Source organism: Macaca nemestrina, chromosome X (genome assembly GCF_043159975.1).
Source record: "Macaca nemestrina isolate mMacNem1 chromosome X, mMacNem.hap1, whole genome shotgun sequence".
NCBI classification, from domain to species: Eukaryota; Metazoa; Chordata; class Mammalia; order Primates; family Cercopithecidae; genus Macaca; species Macaca nemestrina.
The window spans coordinates 133,250,058-133,268,542 of NC_092145.1; the positions used below are offsets into that span (position 1 = coordinate 133,250,058).

General features: G+C 33.8%; 1 long non-coding RNA gene across 1 annotated transcript in view; it reads left to right on the plus strand.

The window, feature by feature from the left end:
* LOC139360721 (uncharacterized) overlaps window positions 1-18,485 on the plus strand; it is a 135,382-nt gene that overhangs the window by 45,890 nt on the left and 71,007 nt on the right. Inside the window, exon 3 of the long non-coding RNA XR_011618201.1 lies at window positions 15,964-16,051. This is a non-coding gene — a long non-coding RNA (uncharacterized lncRNA). The remainder of the gene's footprint in view (window positions 1-15,963; window positions 16,052-18,485) is intronic.

An 18,485-nucleotide genomic window follows, 5' to 3' on the forward strand; every position in this document is an offset into this window, starting at 1 on the left:
TATCACAAATACTTTATATCTAGTGTACTTACAAAAAATACAGTATTTTTCTGCCTTGACAAATATATTTTATATGAAAAATTAAATACAGTAAAATATCACAAAGGAATATATAATTATAGAATATAAATTAACATGAATTTATGTATATATGTGTGTATAATGTATATGCAGTTATAAATTAGCCTGTCTCTCTCTATATATATATAAAACTATTCAAATAATTTGGTGTTCAAATCATTATGAAATGATAGACTTTAAGAAATAGAATTAGTAGTTTGTATCCAAGATAAAAGGACAATAAATATAAATAGGCCACTAGTGTATTAAATATGCTTAATACTTAATGTAAAAATTTTACTTAATGAGATAACCCTTTTTATCTTGTTAGCAGACTACTGAAGGAGTACAAAATGGTAGAGTTTGCAGAAAGTTTTCTTTTTTAGTTAGATCATAAACTTACCTATAGTTTAGATAGTAATTTTCCTTTACTGTATCTCACAGAATTTACACATGTGCATTAAAATGTGGTCCAAAAAGGTCAAAAAATGCCACTGAATTGCTTACTTTCAAGTGGTTAATTTTATTATATAATTTCACCTCATTTTTAAAAAAACTGAAAGGACAAAAAAGGCAAAACCCAATTTTTTGTTGTTGTTTTTAAAAGCTTTTAATTTCTGGCAATTCTTTTTAACACACAACAATTGTCACATTTTCTTTTTAGATTTTTTTTATCACGATATTTATGAAGAGATAATTGGATTCAGTAGCAATCATGGAAATGTAAAGACAACAATAGCAATGTTTCCAAATATACAAATATTATAATGAATAATAATGTCCAAGCTTTCCAAGTGAAGGAAAAACTACCCTCAGACACAGGAGGTGGGTTCCTAATTTTGAAACATTTCTGTGAACAATTTGGCAGCAACCATCAATTTAAAATGTGTTCATAAACCTACAGGAGGACTATATAAAAATTCTGAAAATTATTCAGAATATATATTTCAAGGAAAATTTAAGTATAATAACAGAATGAATGATTCCATGATATAATAAGTGTCTACCTATCTGTTTAAATTTACATATAAAAATAATCTAGGAGGATACACATTATTTGGCTAACAATGATTACCTGCTGATAAGTGAGAGTGGGGAAGGAAGGGCCAGAAATTATCTGAAATCAAAAAGAAACAAAAATACATACCTTTTTGGGGTAGGCAGAAAAACATCTCCCCAAAGATATCTACGGGAAAATCCTCTGACTCTGAGAATATATTATTTTATACAGCAAAAGGAATTTGGTAGCTGTGATTTAACTGAAGATCATGAGATGGAAAGATTGTTATCTGTGTGCATCTAATATAATCACAAAGGACCTTATAATGATAATGTGAAAGAAGAAGATAGCAGAGTCAGGGCCAGTGACGATGTGAATACAGAAGCAGAGGTCACAATGAGGTGAGAAAGACACATCTGGCTTTGAAGATAGAGGGATGATGTGCCAAGGAATGCAGGAAGCCTCTAAAAGCTGAAAAAAGCAAGAAGTAGATTCTTTCCTGCTACCTCCAGAAGAAACAAACCCTTGCAGACACCTTGATTTTTGCCCCATAATATGCTTTTTAACTTTTTGACTCACAGAAATATAAGATAATAAATTTGCTTTGTTGTAAACCACTAAGTTTGTGGTAAACAGTAAGGCAAAACCCAATTTTTAGATAAATTATGCTGTGTTCATAGTATTAATACTATGCACTATACAATTATTTAAAATATTAAATATATATTTACAAGACAAATTGCTAATAGAAAGAAAGCAAATTCTTACAGGCATGTGTACAAATATTTAAATATATGATTCATTTAAATACATATGTGTGTATTTTTATATACACACTATAGTGCTAATCATAATTGCTTTCAGAAAGCATATGCATTGGCATTTTCTGAAAATTTTACACTGAGCACATCATATGCAATTGTATGCAATAAAAGGTATAAGTAACAAATAGTCATGTGATGACTTATTACTAAGAATAGTTTGAAAGATCTACACTGATTTTATTTCAAAGTAGTACACAATAGCATAAGAAATTAGTGGGGTGTTTTCTGTTTTTCAAGACAGGATTTCTCTGTCACCCAGGCTGGAGTGCGGTGCTGACATCCTAGCCCACTGCAACCTTGAACTCCTGGGCTCAAGCTATTCTCCCACCTCAGCCTTCCAAGTAGATAGTACAGGCACGCACCACCACAACTGTTTTGTTGTTGGTGGTGGTGGTTTTTTGTTTGTTTGTTTTTTGTAGAGATAGTGTCTCGCTATGTTGCCCAGGCTAGTCTTGAACTCCTGGCCTCAAGTGGTCTTCCCATTTTGGCCTCCTAAACCTCTTACAGGCATGAGCCACCAGGCCTGACCAGCAGTTAGTCTCATACAGAGATTTAGAAAAGAGTTAAAAAGAAAAACATATGCTGAGAAATAATACAAGAAAAGATATGTGGAGAAAAAAATTGCGAATCACTGAAAACAGGCTGAACCTGTGGTGAGTCAGTGAGATCATTAAACATGGCCATAGGTAAAATTGTCACACATAATGCTTTTTATTGTTCCACTTAGATTAAGTATCAAATGTATTGCAAATTGTGTCTTAAATACCGGGGAGCCTCTGTTAATAAGATACCAGAGCCTCTGTTACCATGTTATCGGAAAAAAATGATGACAGTAATCAGGATTATAATAACTTTAAAGTTTTATCTGATAAGTATATAGAAAAAAATGGCCTTATTTTGTAAGGTATTCATGCCATTTCTTAGATTGTGTATAAAAGTTTAGTAAGAATTAATATTCTTAGAACATTATGTTTAACTGAATGGAATCCAACAAATCTGCTAAATTATCTAAGAAATTCTAATGTTATTACCTACAGGTTCCTTTTAGCTTATCAACATCATCATGCTCTTTGTGAATAATGTTGATTTCATTTCTCCCTTACAAATTTTTATATATATTGCATTTTTGTCCTGTTGTAAGATTACATTTACAGGAAATGACCTCTATAAAATGTTGAATAGAACTGGTGATGGTAGGTATCCTTTTATCATTTCTGATCTCAGGGAGAAGGTTCTCAGTATTTCAGCACTAATCATAATATTCTCTAGTTCTTCAGGCTATTTTTTAAATAATAAGTGACTGGGAAAATTTGTCAAATGGTTTCTCTGTATTTATATGACACAATTATGTTCCTTTTTTGTTAAAATTGTTTGGTATCTAAGTATTAAATCTACAGTAATTTCAGTTTTTTATTAAACCCAAATTGTCAGGTCGCATGAACAGTGCTGTAAGATACATCATGTCTGATGTATTTTAGAATTTCGTTTGTCAGAAATAAATTTGTTTTTTTTTCCAGAGGTTTTGTAAACAATGATAAATGTAAAGAAATCACAGTAATTTTTGTTGTTACTGTTTACCACAAGAGATATAAAGGGAAGTTTATCTTCTCTTATAATGTGCTTTATAGTTTTGTGTAAAGTTTATATAGATCTCATAAAACATTTTGGGGTGTGCCTTTGCCCTTTCTATCCTGAGGAAGATCTTGTGTAAAATTTATTTTATGTCTTTCTTCGTTGTGTGGAAAAGTTCATGGCTTAGGGAACCAGGAAATAGAAATTATTTTTAGGAAGGATTTTCACTATGCAAAATTTCATTGATTGATATTGGACTATTTTTATTTCTTAAGGGTTTTGATCTTATATGTGTTTAACTCTGAATTTCATCATTTTGTGTAATTTCAAATATATTGAAGTGAATCTGCTTATATATTATGTGTACATTTCCAGGTTTAGTAATAATTATCCTGTCTACCTTCTGCGTATTGGTTATGTGAGCCTTCTTTGCTTCTTGACCAGTCTTGCCAAGAGTTTATCTTCATTTATTTATTTATTTTACCATTTTATAAAAATGAAAACCAACCTTTTTTTTTTTTTTTTTTTTTTTTGAGACAGACTCTCATTCTGTTGCCCAGGCTGGAGTGCAGGGCACGATCTTGGCTCACTACAACCTCTGCTTCTCAGAGTTTATCTTCATTTATTTATTTATTTTACCATTTTATAAAAATGAAAACCAACCTTTTTTTTTTTTTTTTTTTTTTTTTTTGAGACAGACTCTCATTCTGTTGCCCAGGCTGGAGTGCAGTGGCACGATCTTGGCTCACTACAACCTCTGCTTCTCAGGTTCAAGCAATTTTCCTGCCTCAGCCTCTCGAGTAGCTGGGACTACAGGCGCCCTCCACCACCCCCGGCTAATTTTTGTATTTTTAGTGGAGACGGGGTTTCACCATATTAGCCAGGCTGGTCTCAAACTCCTGACCTCGTGATCCTCCCGCCTCGGCCTCCCAAAGTGCTGGGATTACAGGTGTGAGCCACTGCGCCCGGCTGAAAACCAGCTTTTGAATGTGCAGCTCTTCTCTTTGTAATTTTGTTCAAAATTTCTTCTCTTATTTTTGTGTTACTGTTTCATTTGTATTATTTTCAATACTAAATTGCCACTTGTTTTTCATTTCTTTAAGGCTGATGATCAGATCTTAAATTTTCCAGATTTCTTCTCCGGCATTAAGTGCTGTATAATTTCCTTTAGACATATATTTTGGCACATTCTACACACAGTTTGTGACAGTTTCATGAAGACATATTTGACCTAAAATAATCCGGGCATCATTTAAATTAACAATATAAGTGTTAAAATGGGCATATATTTGTGAAACAATATCCACAATCAAGAAAATGTGAACATCTTCCACATCCAAGATTCCTTCAACATCTTTATATTTCTCCCTTCTTAGTCCTGCTCAAGCCCCCACCCCTTTCCCATGAGTTAAAAATTCCTACAAGTGTCTTTGTATGGACATGTAATTTTATTTTGCTTGGATACACTTCAAGGAATGGAATGGCCGGAGCACATGATTGGTGCATCTTTAAATTATTTTAGAAAACGTCAAAGTGTTTTGCTGTATGATTATACCATGGTACACCCAACCAGCAGTATGTGAGACTTGCAGTTGCTCTACATCTTTGCCAGCACTCTCAATGCTCAATATTATTTTTTATTTTATAAATTTAAGGTGTACAACATGATGGTCGGTATTTTTAACTGTACCTCTTCTGAGTGTATAATGATATCTCGTTGTCACTCCAAATTGTTCTTTCTTTCCCAGGCATACCAATAAATGGAGAAAATGGATTGCAGGCCTGATGCTAATCCTTTAATTCCCATTTATATCTTGCATGTATGATTGTTTTGGATTGCAATCTGAATTATCTGTATTAAATACTATGGAGATAATTGGAGGTCAGCAGTTATATATAATACTTTTGCTTTTGAGAGCCTGTTAACATGGAAATAGTTTACCTCATAGTAATCAGGAATTGAGAACCTGGGTCTCAGATTTTGTCAGGAATGTTCTCTTTCTGACACACGTAGACATTTAGGTCATAGCCCCTCAGGGATGACAAGTGAACCACTGTGTTTTTCAGAACCTCTTCTCATTGGTGCACCCTCAGGTCCAAGTGTGTCTCCTGGGATGGTGAAACTGCTAAAAGCTCTCACCAGCTGCTTAGCTTCTCAGCTTCAACTTATTGCTTAGTATCTCAGCGTCTCAGTCACCTTTGAATTAGCAAAACTGTTGAGCATAAAAGAGTTACCAAATTTGAGTATCCCCACCTGGAATTATCTTCTAATTCAGACCCTGTCTCTTTAAATATTTATTTTCTTGTCTTTGTGGTGCTTTCTAACATGGTTTTTGAGGCTTCCCTTTCCCAGTTTTTCTCGGCATGGTTGGGCTGTAAGATCTGTACAACCACTATTTCATAAAATATGTTTATAATTTGTAGTCGTTTTTTCCTATAGCTAATTAACCATATACCTATATATGTAATTATATATAAAATATAACATATGTATATAATACATAATTATAATATATCTATATAATATATAATTATTTATCTTTATAAACATATATAAATATATATATAATCTATATTTCTTATAAAGATGTTGAAGGAATCTTGGACGTGTGAGCTAGATGTTCACATGTTCTTTTTTTTTTTTTTTTTGGGAGACAGAGTCTTTCTCTGTCACTGAGGCTGGAGAGCACTGGTGTGATGTTGGCTCACTGCAACCTCCGCCTCCTCGGTTCAAGGGATTCCCCTGCCTCAGCCTCCTGAGTTGCTGGGATTACAGGTGCGTGACACCAAGCCTGGCTAATTTTTTTGTGTTTTTAGTAGAGACGGGGTTTCACCATGTTGGCCAGTCCGGTCTCGAACTCCTGACCTTAGGCAATCTGCCAACCTCAGCTTCCCAAAGTGCCGGGATTACAGGCATGAGCCACCACACCCGGCCCACATTTTCTTCATTGTGGATATTGCTTCACAAGTGTATGCACGTGTGTGTGTGTATATACATATATAATATAAGTACATATATATGGTGTATATATATATCTCGTGTGTGTGTGTGTGTGTATATATATATATGTAAATTTATTTTAGGGCAAATAATTGTCCCAAGGAGAGCATCATTTTTCATTTCATTCTACTTCATTTAAATATTTCATTATTTACTCCATAAATATTTCCTCAGTTCACAACATGTGCCTGGTATGGACCATATGATGTTAGTGCTTCATCGACGTACAACCTAGTGAAAAAAATATGGGTAAATAAGGAGTATTCCTTTATTATTATATAAAGATCAAGTTTGGGGTAATTTTCTATGTAGCCACAGTACTAGAAGGAACTTACACCTTCTTGTATCATATTTAACTCTTGCTCCAGGAATTGGCATATGATTCTTTATATTATTTTGGTCTACTTTGAATTATGATAATACCATCCCATGTAAATATAGCCTCACAGCACTACATTTTGACTAATCCCCTTTCATTTATGCTATGTCATATATTTCACATATACAATACTGTTTACCATTTTTGCTTCATAGAGTCGGATACATTGCAAAAGTAAAGAATAGTTGTCTTTTTCCCTCTCCAGGGCGCCTCTTTCCTTTCTGTAGTTCTTAATTTCCGTGTGGTGTCATTTTCTTTCATCCTGAAGATCCTGCGGTATTACTTATATTTCAGGTCGTCCAGCCACAAATTGTCTCAGGTTTGATTGTGTGGATGTGTCTTATTTCAGTCTCAGTTTGGAAGGATAATTTTGCTAGATGATTTGGAGTTGATGGTTTTATTATTTTTTTCCTTTGACATTGGAAAAATGCTGCCACATTTTCTCCAGTCTCCATGGATTCTGTTGAGAAGGAAGCCATTATTAGTGCGGTCTTGCATCTCTATAAAGATATACCTGAGACTGGGTAATTTATAAGGAAAAGAGATTTAATTGGCCCACGGTTCCGTAGGCTGTACAGGAAGCATGGTAGCATCTGCTTCTAGGGAGGCCTCAGGGATCTTTGACTTGTGGTAGAAGGCAAAGCAAGAACAGGAGTCTTACATGGCAGGAGTAGGATTGAGAGAGAGGGGAGATGCCACACACTGTTAAACAATCAGATCTCTTCAGAACTTAGTCACTATACAGTACCAGAGGGGACGGTACTAAACCATTCATGAGAACTCTGCCCCCATGTTCCAATCACCCCCCCACCAGGCTCCGCCTCCAAACTGGGAATTGCAGTTGAACATGAGATTTGGGTGAGAACACAGATCCGAACTATACCAGAAGCCATCATTCCCAGGTAGGAAATTTAAATCATCATTCCTAGGTAGGAAATTTATCTGAACTCCTCTCGAAATTTTAATTTCTTAAAAATGTTTGTCTCTCAGTTTAAATGTGAGTACCCATGTGCACATCTATTTCTATTTAACATGCTTCAATTTCAATGATCTTGGATCTGCAGTTTGGCTTTATTTAACAAAACAAAGGAATATTTGGCCACTTTTCTTCAAAACACATATATTTTTTTCTGCTTCATTCCTGTACCTCTTCAACTTGCACTCTACATAAACATATGTTAAATGACCAGATATTTTTTCTACTCTGGCTATGCCAAAACCCCACAGTCTTTGAACACTGCAAGACCTCTGGTATTTTTGTTCTTCGTTTAACTTCACATTCGTGCCCTGCTGGGCCTTGATGAGTCTTGTGCATATGTGCAGCCTAGCCCTTTAACAAGGACCAATTTCGAACTCCTACATTGACTTCTGTCCTTGTTCTGTGCATCGCTCCCCCTTCTTCAGTGCGCTACCAGGTAAATCACAGCTGCATTAACAGCCCCCATGTTTCATCAGTGCAGTTACACCACCATGCTCTTCTTGGTCTCACACTCCCTGCCACAGGAGAATTTTCCCCACTCATAGTTCCTGAGCAAACATGAGGCTCTAACCCTGACAATACCTTATATCTGTGAGAAACTCTCACACATTGTTTGTGGGAGGAGACTCTGGCAAAGTTTTGGCAGGTTCCGTTAAGCTAAATATGGGCATTCAGTATGACATAGTAATTCTCGCTGACATATAATCATCTTAAAAATTAACATATGCCAAAACGCATATAGAAACACTAATTCCTAATAGCCCAAACTGGACACGACCTAGAAATTAAATCACCATCTCTAAAAATGGGTAAAATATGGTATATCACACAATGTAAGATCATGCAGCAATGAATATGAACAAACTTCTGTATACAACTTAGATAAATCTCATGGCCATAACGTTGAGCAAAGGAATTCACACATACAAAAATAATATTGTCTGAAACTATTTATATGAGTTTCCAAAACCGGTGTGTTGTTACAAAGAGTTGTGTTTTGAAATCAGACTCACATGAATGGTAGCTCTTACACCACATTTTATTTGTGATTTAAGTGATAGAGGCAAACATCTAGTCAAAATATAAAACATTATATTTTTTGGAGGTCATGAAAGCATCAGAAACAGTCCCGACTAGTGCCATTTTTCTTCCACATCAGGATGTGATTTTGTGTTACAGTAAAAGATGAGTTGTGTTGAATAATGTTTGAGAAAATATTATTTAAAAAAGGGAGTCATTTAATTTTTTGGCTCATCCCATTTTACACTGTTAATTACACAGTCTCCATTAATTACACTATATGTTATTCTTCAGCCAGTGAATCTGCATAGATCCATAACTTCCAGGGTTGTTTATAATAAACAACCTAGACAGACAAAGTACATCCTGGTAAAATAGTAATATCTATTAGCATGTTTACAAAGAGTTATTATGTCAGCACCTTTACTAGGAAGTCATTAACTTTTTTCAGGCATTCCTGTTAGAGAATAGTTACAAGCCTGCTCTTACTCCTTTCATTCACAGCAGGAAAAGTCAGTGCAAGTTGTTAGGAGTCAGAGCTGTGGTTAACTATAAGGAAAAGGAAAGCCATAATGATGGGAGATGGCAAAAAGGATTTATTTCTTTTATCCTTCTGGAAGTCTGACTGTTTCATTCTCCATCCGGGTTTTATACAGCTAGGTTCTTTTGGCTAACTACATAGATCTGGTCAGTTGGTAGGTTTTCACTTTACTCCATTTGTATTATGATTTGAAGGATAAATAAAGACGACATACAGTCACGATAAATATAACCTAAAAAAATAAACACCAAAATTTTGGGGGGTGTATGTGCATGTATGTGTGTGTGTTTGTGTTTGCGTATGTGTTTCTAGGAGGAAGCAGAGTGATATAATTGGGAAAGTGCATACACGTGTCCCCTAAGGCCTTGGTCATATTATCTTTCTGGTGGAAATATATTTGTTGTTTCATTAATATTATTTATATTTCAAATATATAGCAAACATGTATTTCTAATAAAATAATTCAAAAATTTCAAAATGTAGTTTTCAATTAAAATTATTTCCTCTATGTAAGGCAAAGGATACTTCATTTGAATGACAATAGAAGGAAAGCCAAGTAAAAGGAATAAGAGAATAAAATATTATAAAAGTCAAAAATATTCCAATTAAAATTATTATTTTATTATTCCAATTTTTAAAATCTTAAGCTGGGCATGGTGGCATGCACCTGTCATCCCAACTACTTGGGGGGCTGAGGCAGGAGGATCACTTGAGCCTTGGAGTTCAAGGCAGCAGTGACCTCAAATGCACTCGTGAATAACCAATACTCTCCAGCCTGAGTGACATAGGCAGACTTCATCTCTAAAAAAATTAAATTGAATTAAAATTAAAATACTACAGTAACCAAAAAGATCTGAATTGTATACAAATTAAAATGATTTAAGCATATTCCTAATGAAAATTTCAAAATGGTTTGTTCTGACACTTGGCGACTTGAACCTAATGTTGACCTAGATGAGAAATTACATGAGAACTGGCAAAATCTATTGATATAAAATAGTAAGATGAAGCCTGTGTTACCTATAGCAAACTATTTTAGTTTTATGGTTGTTATACAATATGCAATAACATCTGCTTTTAGAAAACATTTTCTGGCCGGGCGCGGTGGCTCAAGCCTGTAATCCCAGCACTTTGGGAGGCCGAGACGGGCGGATCACGAGGCCAGGAGATCGAGACCATCCTGGCTAACACGGTGAAACCCCGTCTCTACTAAAAATTACAAAAAACTAGCCGGGCGAGGTGGCGGGTGCCTGTAGTCCCAGCTACTCGGGAGGCTGAAGCAGGAGAATGGCGTGAACCCGGGAGGCGGAGCTTGCAGTGAGCCGAGATCGCACCACTGCACTCCAGCCTGGGTGACAGAGCAAGACTCTGTCTCAAAAAAAAAAAAAGAAAAGAAAACATTTTCTATCTACAGTAATTTATATAGCTTTATTTCTTAATGAATATTAAATATATATATTTTTATATATCTGGTCATAGATTTTTGTAAAGGGTATGAAATGATACTAGATCTTTGTAACTTTATTTAAAATTCCTTAGAAGAGTTTTAAGTTACATATCCTTTACACAGTACTTCCACTTCTAGGATTGGACAGATACTCAGAGAAGGGCATAAAGGCGTAGGTACAAAAAAGGGAATAGAGAAATTGTCAAATAACTTATGATATGTCCATACTATGATTACTGTTCAGCTTTTGCAATCAGTCAGGTGTGCCTATATTTATTTACAGAAAACATCTCCAAGATGTATTGCTAAAGAAAAAAAAGCACATTGTGATTTCAATTAGTCATGTGCACAAATATATACACATATTATGCATATTAACATATATTTACGTATATTTATGTCCATATACGAACTTTACTGCTGATCGTGTTTACATCTGAGAATGAAATCTGTATCTGCACTTTTTCAAAACTTTACAATGAGCACACTCTGTATTTTCAATGACCTAAAGAAAAATTGTAGAAATATCTACATGACGGCCTATGACTAATGATTGTTTTGGATATCTGCTCTTTGCTTTTTGTTCTTATTTTTAAAATAGTACAGAACAGCATGAAAAGTTATACTTGAAGAAAGGATAATTAGAAAACAGAAAGAAAAGACACAGTATAAGCGCAATATAAGCAAGTTATGCGGAGACAATTAATTTGTGAACCACTTTAAAAAGCTGATCTCTAGTCAGTGAAATTATTGTACGAGGGGTCATAAATAAAATTGCTACAAGGAATGACCTTTTATTGTTCAACTAGAGTTAAATGTGACATGTATTATGAAGTTTGTCTCATATTAAGTGTACCTGTTCCCATATTAGAAAAATTGACAATAATAGTGTTGTAGTGATTCATTTCATATATGTATATGAATACCCTTAAAAATATAATTTTATCCTGTAGATTTGTTATGCCCTTTCTCATGATGTGTATAAAAACCTTATGAAGGATTGCTATTTTCAGAAAAATGTGTATGTTAATTAACTAGATTTAGTCATTTCACAATACCTATTTCAAAACTTGATGTTGTATATGATAAATACATCCAATTTTGTCTTCCAATTAAAAACATGAAGTAGGCCAGGCATGGTGACTGACGCCTGTAATCCCAGCACTTTAGGAGGCTGAAGCAGGCAGATCACGTGAGGTTAGGAGTTCGAGACCAGCTGGCCAACATGGTGAAACCCTGTGTCTACTAAAAATATAAAAATTAGCCAGGTGTGCTGGTTCATGCCTGTAGTCTCAGCTACTTGGGAGGCTGAGGCAGGAGCATCATTTGAACCCAGGGGACGGAGGTTGCAGTGAGCCAAGATCGTGCCACTGCACTCTAGCCTGGGTGACAGAGCAAGACTCTATCTCAAAAAAAAAAAAAAAAAAGTAATAGAAAAGAAAAAAGAAAAATGCATTTATGTTTAACTGTGTAACAGGACCATCATCAATGGCAGAGAACCACTTAAGTACCATCAGAATTAGTGAATTGTGTATATTCATTGACTGACATATTGCTAAAGAAAAAAAAGCACTCTGTAATTGCATCTATTGAAAATGAAGCATATAGTGTATAAGAAAAACCAGCTTCCAGAAGCAATTTCTTAAAGTACAATGCTCAATTTGTGTGTGATTACATCTCAGAGAAATCATCATAATATTTGTGACATGGACGAGATTAGAGCCCAGTTATAGCGTATAATTCAAGTTTAAGGAAATGATTCTGATAATTTTGAATGTATTTGTCTCCCTTTTAAAGGGAGTCACACTTGTTGATAAATGGCATATTGAATATGGAAGAGAATAGTGCAATGCTCAGGACTAGGTTATAGAAGGATGATCCTTCTGTTCGATTCTGCTATTCTCTTTATAAACTCCGGAAAATCTCTTTACTTCTGTGACATCAGTGTTTTTTTTCCAAACATGCAAAGTAAAACCAAAGTAATCCATTCCATTTACCACATATAGAGCAAAAACCTGCACATAATTTCCAGTATTCCATAAAAATGCTAATATTTAAATGTGCAGTGAATTATACACTCCACCTTCTGTATAAGCATGCTATTTTGAAGTCCTCATAAAAATGATAATTCTTCCTGTGGTTTGAAAGATTCATTCTTGAGGCCAGGCACAGTGGCTCACGCCTGTAATCACAGCACTTTGGGAGGCAGAGGCGAGCGGATCACGAGGTCAAGAGATCGAGACCATCCTAGCCAACATGGTGAAACACCGTCTCTACAAAAAATGCAAAAATCAGTTGGGCATGGTAGTGCGCGCCTGTAGTCCCAGTTACTTGGGAAACTGAGGTGGAAGAATCACTTGAACCCGGGAGGCAGATGTTGCAGTGAGTCGAGATCATGCCACTGCACTCCAGCCTGGTGACAGAGCGAGACTCCATCTCAGGTAAAACAAACAAACAAACAAACAAACAAAAGCATTCCTGAATAATAGAGTGTACAAAGTGTACAAAAATTCAGTAGATGATTTCAGATGTTAAAATACAAAGTGTAGATGTCACAAGTCATCATCCTGTCTTTAGTTTCCTGATAGAATATCAACACCAAGGTACTGTATAATTCATGCACCAACTCTAGTGGCATTAAATCACAGTGTCCCAAATTGCCCTAATCGTTCACCATTAGGTCTTTTTTCATTCTATCTGACTGAAATTGAACTTTCTGTTAATTCTCTCCATTAGTCCAATTTTTAAATTTGATGATTTATAGAATATGCTGAATTACTGCTTGGATTTGACTTGGGTTCGTGTTGAATGGGATTGCATATGCTTCAAAGTGGGAAGCATTGATCACCTTACAAAAAACTACATCTTCCATTTAATAAACATTCACCATTGAGTTGTTAATATCTCAATTTAATTCATCTGAATAATTTTCTATAGTTTGGTATGTAAATATATTGCTAAGCTTTCATTAAAATTTTACCTAAGATTTTGATAATCTTGGCATTGTAAATGGTGTCTTTAATTAATTTAATCTTCTAATTATTTGTTGCTGGAATTTGGAAATACGGTTACAGTTTATTTTTATATTAACCATATATCCAGTAATTGCTAAATTTATTAATTCTAACATATAATATATACGCTGGTGTTAGTCTAGAAATATAAACATTCAGCATGTGAATAATGGCAGTTAATTTCTTCCTCTCCCATCCGTATGTCTTTTTTTTCTTTTTCTTCTATTATTGCCTACATAAATGTTGAATGGAACTGGTGACAGTAGGAATCTTTTTCTCATTCCTGATCTCAGGGAAATATTTGAATATTTCAACACTGATTATGATATTAACTACAATTTTATGATTTTTTTCTAATATTAAGTGGATATGTTAGTTTTTGCACTTATAATAATCACAATATTGTTATATATTTCTATGATTTACTGAACTTTTGTGATTTCAAAGTGTTAATGCAACAAGAATTCACTCTGGGATAAAATCTAATTTATTTATAGTGTATCACATTTGATGTAACTTTGGATTCAGTTTGTTAAACTTTTTTTTTCATTTGTTCATGAGATATATGTGTGTGTGTGTACATATATGTATATATATAACCTTTTCATGTGATACATTTTTCAGTTTGGTGTAAAGTTTATACAGATCTCTTTTTTTGTTTGTTTGTTTGTTTTTGAGATGGAGTCTCCCTCTGTCACCCAGGCTGGAATGCAGTGGCGCAATCTCGGCTCACTGCAACCTCTGCCTCCCAGGTTCAAGCAATTCTTCTGCCTCAGTTTCCTGAGTAGCTGGTACTACAGGTGTGCACCACCACGCCCAGCTAATTTTTATATTTTTAGTAGAGTCACGGTTTCACCATATTGGTCAGGCTGGTCTCAAACTCCTGACCTCAGGTGATCCACTCGCCTCGGTCTCCCAAAGTGCTGGGATTACAGGCGTGAGCCACTGCACCTGGCCCAGAACTCGTAAATCATTTAGAGGAGTTGCCTACTGCTTTCATTTTCTGCAACTTTTGTATAAGATTCATGTCATGTATTTCTCAGTTGTAGGGGGAAATTCACCAATTCGATCCCCAGAGCACAGGACTCACTTATAGGGAATTTTTCATTATAGATGTAATTTACTTAATAAGACTATGCAGTTTTGCTCAGTTTTATTTTCATTAAGTTGGGTTTAACCAGAGTTCTACATTTTACATTATTTCAAATTTATTAACATATAATGACTTATATTTTGTCTCTGTTTCCAGATTCTGTAATGATGACATATGTAAATATTGTGTTTCTTCCATTCCTGATGAATAGATCCTTTAATGATAATGAAATGTTCCTCTTTATCTCTAGTTACTTTCCTTTCCTAGATGTCTACTTTGTTTGGCGTTATTGTACACGTTCCAGTTTTCTTATGCTTAATTTTGCATTGCACATTATTTTTTATACTATTACTTTCAACCTTACTGTGTCTTTCAATTTAAATTGCCTCTCATATAAACAGCAAATAATTGGGACTTGCTTCTTTTCTAGTCTCAAAACCTATGCATTTTAGTTGGAATGTTTAAGCTTTTAAAAATTAATGTTTTTATTAATATAGTTTGATTTCAACTTGACAATTTTGCCATTTATTTTCTATTTTTTCCATCTCTTTTTATTTCTCTATTTCTCCTTTCATGCCTACGTTTGTGTTTATTTAATATTTTTAATTCAATTTAATTTCCTCCTTTAAATTTTTGTTTATTGCAAATTATAAACATGCCCACACATTTTTTACACCCTCTGCCTTCAAGAGATGGGGTTTATGGCCACACACGGATTCTGGACCAAGCTTAGTGACCCTTTCGTAACCAACCTAAGGCAGCAGTTGTGATGCTATAGGTAAATTGCTAGGCTAAAATTCCAGCCGACTGCCATCAGCAACAGCTACCAGCAGAGGGCGCCACCTTAGCCCTCGAGCCTCGTGCTCTTCTCGAATTTTCTTCGTTCTCAATTTTCATCTCCTGAGGGTAGCAACATGAATTATAGCTTGTCAAGCAATACATTATTTCAGGTTTATTTATGTGGCTAATCAGTTTGTAAGGATAATTTTGCTGGATATAGAATCTGGGTTGAAACTTGTATTTTTTCTTTCAGCATTGGGAAGATTCTGCTCCATTTTCTCTGATTCTTTATGGATTCTGTTCAGAAGGAAGCCGAATTTTAAGTCGTCGTTCTAGGATAGGTAATATATCTTTATTTCTCAGAAGTTTTCAGTTGGTATACATTTGTTCATTTCATTGATTTTTTTTTTTTTTTGTATTTCATATAGGTATCTAATATGCAGGTTAATAATAAAATATTTTTAAAAGTCCAGTGCCTATATGGTCAATCTAAATATTCCATTTCTGTAAATACAAATATAATTTATTTGATTGACAGTAACATCACAAGCAAAAGAAAATCTCTCATGGGATAAATGTCTACTTTTTATTAAAATGTATAAATATCTACAAAATATATCCAAAATAATGTAAACACATTCCAAAGAAAATTATAAAAATCGTTTTTATAATTGCTCATTTGCTGTTAAAGTTGACATGCATGAGAAAATGTGTGAGAAGAAATTAAAACTCTTTATAAAGAATAATGAAGTGACATTTGTATGATCTATAGCAAAATTATTGCTTTGGCAAATTATGTTGCATATCTGGAATGATTTATGTAAATATAATGCATATAGGAGTTGATTCAGTAACTGGCAATATATAGAACATGTGTGAAAGTAAGGTGTATATGCACAGGTTTAATATATAAAATTTTAGTATATTAAATATAAATTATAAACTAACAAATAGTAAAATTCATTTTACATAAAGTAAGCATACATTTTCATTAATGCTATTAACTATGCGTAATAATTAATGCAAATTAAATAAAAAGGTATCCTTTATCTTGATACCAGATTATTGAGGGGGTATAAAATAGTACTGGGTTTTTGGAAATTAGTTTAGCATTAACAAAGTAGTTTTCACTTGCTTTTTAAAAAAATAATTTGCCTTTTAGGACTGTATCCAGTACAGCCACTAAAAAATAAGCATAAATGTGTGGTTACAAAATTGGCAAAAGAGCTACTTTTCAATAAATTATATTGTTTTTATTCTATGGATATTATGTAGCTATGCAACCAATCTAATAGATCTTATATACTTCCAGATGGTATTTCCAGAATATATTGCTGGTAAAAAGTAAAGCAAATTATAATTTCACATGTATAATATATATATACGTATATAATATATATAATATATATATAATATACATATATTATGTAAATGCCAATTTATGTGAATATCTGTCCTTAGACACACTTTACTGATATCATGGTTACTTCCAAGAGGATATAGTTATGTGCATTTTTTGAAAATTTTACACCAAGCATAAGGCAAATTTTTAAATAGCGAAAGGAAGTTAAAGAAGTAGACACGTGTAGTCCCAGCTACTCGGGAGGCTGAGGCAGGAGAATGGCGGGAACCCGGGAGGCGGAGCTTGCAGTGAGCTGAGATCCGGTCACTGCACTCTAGCCTGGGTGACAGAGTGAGACTCCGTCTCAAAAAAAAAAAAAAGAAGTAAACACGTAGTGGCATATCACTAGTGATTGTTTTCTAAACAACAGTAGTTGTTTAATTTTTTTCCTTTTTTTTTTTTTTTTAACTTTTAAGGTAATATAGAAACAGTTAAGAAATCATGCCAAAAGATAGAACTAGAAAACAGTGGAAAAGAATATGAAAAAATATATAAACAAATTTTGTAGAGAAAATACTTGTGACTCACTTTAAAGAAGCTAATCTATTTAGTCAATGAGATCATTAGACTAAAGACCATAAGAAAAATTATACAAAGAATGCCCTTTTTATTGTTTCCTTCGGATTAAATGTCAAGTTTGTTATAAAGTTTGGTTTATATTTTGGAGTCTCTGTATCGGAAAAAAGTAACAATATTCAGGGTTATAATGACTGCTAAATATATAGAAAAAGCCTTAAAAATATAACCTTGTCCAGTGGGGTTTTTGTGTCATTTCTTATGATATGTATGAACAGTTTATTAAGAATTGCTATTCTTAGAAGAAAAAGTGTTTGTTTAAATGTGTGTTACCTATCAATCTTGAAATATTTACTTATTAGTTCTAATACATTGCTTACAGATTGCTTTTAGATATTCTGGAAGCATAATTATGCAGTCTGTATATAGACATAGGGTACAGTTCATGGTTTTCATTATTTGTGGCTTTTTCTTTTTTTTTTTTTTTTTTGCATTATTGCCCTGAACCAAATTTTCCCTAAAATGCTGAGTAGAATTGGTGATAGTAGACATCCTTGTCTCTTTTTTCACCTGAAGAAGTTCTTCAGTTTTTCACCACTGATTATATATGCTGCAGTTTTTAATTTTTTTTTAAAAAAAGACTCATAAGTGGCTAATTATATGAAATGGCTTTTCTGTAACTGCTGTCGTAGTGACATAATTTCATTTCTTTGTCAAGATTGTTTGATTTGAAAACAAAGCAACAAGAATCCATTCTTGTATTAAAGCCAATTTGTTCATGGTTAATTATAATTGAAGTATCTTTAGATTCTGCTTGTCAAATATAAAATGTTACTTTTATTTAGTTTTTTGTGTTT